General features: G+C 38.4%; 1 pseudogene across 1 annotated transcript; it reads right to left on the bottom strand.

The window, feature by feature from the left end:
• Positions 1-348: 348 nt before the first annotated feature.
• Positions 349-4,205, bottom strand: LOC147365923 (elongation factor 1-alpha 1 pseudogene; annotated as a pseudogene). Its single transcript, XR_015133026.1, has one exon. The product of XR_015133026.1 is annotated as an elongation factor 1-alpha 1 pseudogene (transcript).
• Positions 4,206-4,955: the final 750 nt, after the last annotated feature.

The raw sequence follows: 4,955 nt of genomic DNA, 5'->3' as shown, positions 1-4,955 counted from the left end.
TCTAGTTTTGCAAGCCTTGCAGTTTATTGGTTAGTTGAGGTTCATGAGGCAGGGGAGACAACAATCTAAAGAGAACAGAGTAGAAAACAAGAGTCAAAACCAAGCGGGAAAGTGAGGACCATCTACTATGTCTGCTTTAGTCCTTTGACTTACCGAATGTGTTGCTACAGCTCCAACAAAAGTTGTAGCCACACCTTATAAATGCAATGTGTCTAACATGAAGTTACTTTGTCATTGGTATTATTAGTAGGACTTACTCCAGGAGCAAAAAAAATAGGAAGGAGCAGGAAGTTCTTGTGTAGGGATAAAAAATCATGAGATCTATGCCTTAGTAAAATAAAGATGACAGCTGGGAAGAGAATGGTTAGAAATATACAGAGAAAAGTCAAAAAGACCTGAAATCAGATGATAGCAGGAAGAATGGAAAAGAAAGAGATGGATGCAAGGCTAAAAACATAACATGGAGAGCTTATAAAACAAAACTCAACTCAATGCAGCAGGCAAAAAGAATGTATTTCCCATGGATAACAATAAGAATAAAGTACCATTAAGAGAAATAGAGATAGAAGTCTATTTTGGAAATTATAAGGTTGGTTACTATTAAGCAACCAAAAAACAGATATCAAGAACAGAGCTTCAAATAAAATTCTAAAATCGGTGGTGTAGGCCAAAGTTATCAGTAGAGACTCAGAAGTCATACAAAAGGAGATATTTACTACCATAAAAGTGAATACAATATCTGAAAAAAAAAAAAAAAGGAATTGAAAGAAGCTCCTGAAAAACACTTACAACTGTAATTTAAAAACAAATATTTTGCTATATGCATAGAATGGTTTCACTCAGTCATACAAAGGAAGGAACTACTGATACACATAGTAACCTGGATGAATCACAAAGTATGCTGACTGAAAGAATCCAGATCAAAAATGAATATATATGTATGGTACTATTTATATAAAAGTATTGAAATGGAAAATCAATGTATAATGACAGAAGGTGGATCAATGGTTGCCTGAGGTAGGGAAGAAGGGACTGCAAAGGACATGAGAGAACTTATTGGAGTGATGGACAGGTTCTTTAACTTGATTCAGTTCAGCTCAATTCAGTCACTCAATCATGTCCAACTCTTTGTGACCCCATGGACTGCAGCATGGCTTCCCTGTCCATCACCAACTCCTGGAGCTTACTCAAACTCATGTCCATCGAGTCAGTGATGCCATCCAACCATCTCATCCTCTGTCTCCCCTTCTCCTACCGCCTTCAATCTTTCCCAACATCAGGGTCTTTTCCAATGAGTCAGTTCTTTGCATCAGATGGCCAAAGTATTGGAGTTTCAGCTTCAACAGCAGTCCTTCCAGTGAACACTCAGGACTGATTTCCTTTAGGACGGACTGGTTGGATCTCTTTGCAGTCCAAGGGAACTCAATAGTCTTCTTCAACACCACAGTTCAAAAGCATCAATTATTCAGTACTCAGCTTTCATTATAGTTCAACTCTCACGTCTGTACATAACTACTGAAAAAACCATAGCTTTGACTAGACGGACCTTTGTTGACAAAGTAATGTCTCTGCTTTTTAATATGCTATCTAGGTTGGTCATAGTTTTTCTTCCAAGAAGCATCTTTTAATTTCATGGCTATTTAGGGTTTACTAATTCACTTATCTATACAGTAGAAACTAACACAATATTGTAAAGCAACTATATTCATAAAAATTAATTTTAAAAATTAAAATTAAAAGCAGGATTAGGGAAAATGAAAGAGAAACATTTAGAAGAATATATCTTGCTATCAGAAAGAATTTCTTTTTTTTTTTTCTCATTAAACTTTTTTTAATGGGTCTCAAATTCTGTGACAGATTTTTGGTCAAGTAGTTTTCATTAAAAAGTACTGATTTTAAAAACTAATAACTTAAACTGCCACACACAAAACATATGGTCCACAAAAAAAACATTCTCCTTTCCTTCTGAAGGTTTTACAATGCATTGTTATCATTAACCAGTCTTTTACTATTAAACTTAAATGGCCAATTGAGACAAACAGTTCTGAGACCGTTCTTCCACCACTGATTAACACTGGGGTGGCAGGTATTGGGGATAATATTCATTTAGCCTTCTGAGCTTTCTGGGCAGACTTGGTGACCTTGCCAGCTCCAGCTGCCTTCTTGTCCACTGCTTTGATGACACCCACAGCGACTGTCTGTCTCATGTCACGCACAGCAAAACAGCCCAGGGAAGGATAATCAGAGAAGCTCTCGACACACATGGGCTTGCCAGGAACCATATCAATGATGGCAGCGTCACCAGATTTCAAGAATTTAGGGCCATCTTCCAGCTTTTTCCCAAAACGATGATCAATCTTCTCCTTCAGCTCAGCAAACTTGCAAGCAATGTGAGCTGTGTGACAATCCAGCATAGGTGCATATCCAGCACTGATTTGGCCCGGATGGTTCAAAACAATCACCTGAGCTGTGAAGCCAGCAGCTTCCATGGATAGATCATTTTTGCTGTCACCAGCCACATTGCCATGACAGACATCATTGACAGACACGTTCTTGACATTGAAGCCCACATTGTCCCCAGGAAGGGCTTCACTCAATGCTTCATGGTGCATTTCTACAGACTTCATTTCAGTTGTTACATTGACTGGAGCAAAGGTGACCACCATGTCAGGTTTGAGAACACCAGTCTCCACACGACCCACAGGGACAGTACCAATACCACCAATTTTATAGACATCCTGAAGAGGCAAACGCAAGGGTTTGTCAGCTGGGCGAGTTGGTGGCAGGATGCAATCCAGAGCTTCAAGCAGGGTGGTTCCACTGGCATTGCTGTCCTTACGGGTGACTTTCCATCCCTTGAACCATGGCATATTAGCACTTGGCTCCAGCGTGTTGTCACCATTCCAGCCAGAAATTGGCACAAATGCTACTGTGTCGGGGTTGTAGCCGATTTTCTTAATGTAGGTGCTGACTTCCTTAACAATTTCCTCGTATCTCTTCTGGCTATAGGGTGGCTCAGTGGAATCCATTTTGTTAACACCAACAATTAGTTGTTTCACACCCAGGGTGTAAGCCAGAAGGGCATGCTCACAGGTTTGCTAGTTCTTGGAGATACTGGCTTCAAATTCACCAACACCAGCAGCAACAATCAGGACAGCACAGTCAGCCTGGGATGTGCCTGTAATCATGTTTTTGAGGAAGTCTCTGTGTCCTGGGGCATCAATGATGGTAACATAGTACTTGCTGGTCTCAAATTTCCACAGGGAGATATCAATGGTGATACCACGCTCACGTTCAGCTTTAAGTTGTCCAAGACCCAGGCATATTTGAAGGAGCCCTTTCCCATCTCGGCAGCCTCCTTCTCGAACTTTTCAATTGTTCTCTTGTTGATCCCGCCACATGTGTAGATCAGATGGCCAGTCGTGGTAGACTTCCCTGAATCTACATGCCCAATGACAACGATGTTGATGTGGGTCTTCTCCTTTCCCATTTTGGCTTAGGTTTAACTGTGGTTTTCACATTGCGAAAAAGAGAACTACATTTTTGTGTATAAGACCTTGACAACAAAATTTCAACTGAAAGCACTGTTATGACCTGGTTGAAAGATAGCTTAACATGAACTGATGAGATTGAGAAGTTTTTAAATAAGCTTACTTACTTACTTATTTCACCATGAAAAAGTATACAAAGGTTCAGCAAAGCAGCCAGCATCTTTAGTAACTAAATTCTCAGTCACAAATAATAACTTCCCACTCAGCATAATTACAATCCCAGAAACAGAACAGAAAAATCCTATACCACCAGTATATGTATTGAGTTGACTTAACTTGGGTAATGTATTCCTAGATTTCACCAAAAATAATGTATGCTTAGGTGATAAGGACATATATAGTAAAAAATCTAGTAATATTTCATGTCATCTTGAGGCAAATTTATATACCTCCATTAAAAATCTCCAAGGTTAAAATCAGAATGCATAATGAAAATGCTAAAATGAAGAATGGCTTATTGGCAAGAGCATTATGACAGCATGTTCTGTAAGAAAGGTATATGTGGAGCAAATATTCAAAATAGAATTCTCAAAATAATTAGTGATGACTCCCTAAAATCATTTTGCATCCCAAAATGGACTAAAAGCAGTTGATAACAATTGATTTTTTCAATAAGTTAATGTTGAACTATTATTCTAAATGTTATTAAAAGGATTCAGGGTAAAAATAATCTCTATAAAAAAAGAGTATATGGAAAAGTGCTCCTTCTCTCCGAGATATAGAGATTGTTTTTACCCTGAATCCTTTTAATAATGTTTATGTATATATATATATATATATATATATATATATATAAAATACATTAATATAATATATTATATTATATTATAGGAATATATAAGAGGAACAAGATGGAAATGTCCACTGTGTGCTGGTAACTCCAATGTTTCACCTCTGTTCTCTCAAATAATTCCTATATTTCATTTCCATAATTTAAATTGGTAGGAGTTATTATCTTCATTTGAATACATGGAAATTGGTGCTCAAAGAAGTAGCTTCCCAGGTCATATGCAGGCAGTCTGTCTCATCCTTTCAAGGTGCTTTCTGCTCTGCCACACAGTATCCCTGTGTGGTTATAATTATTCTCACCATTCCATAAATATGCATCAATTTATTCAGCCTCTAGGCAATGGAAATAAAAGTGTTGGCATTTGAATAACACACCATCCACTAATAACACATGGTTCATGCCCAAGGTCTTGTATGCAAATACCCATGGCACTGTGTGGAGTGGGCAGGTGGGAGCCCAAGGGGGCAGTTCCAGAAGGAAGGTTCTGTAAGCTTCAAGACAAATATCAGGTATTTCAGCAGACTCATAAAAGATTAGTTCACCTCATGGGCAACAGAGGAAAGGACTGAGGGGGGTGGGCCCATATTCTGGAACATGTGCAGTTAAGACACTTT

Source organism: Bos grunniens, chromosome 9, assembly GCF_055505025.1.
Source record: "Bos grunniens cultivar Pamir isolate PY7600 chromosome 9, Bosgru_T2T1.0, whole genome shotgun sequence".
In the NCBI taxonomy this organism is placed as follows: Eukaryota; Metazoa; Chordata; class Mammalia; order Artiodactyla; family Bovidae; genus Bos; species Bos grunniens.
Note: the sequence above shows the minus strand (reverse complement) of the source record. Positions and strands in the feature narration are given on the sequence as shown.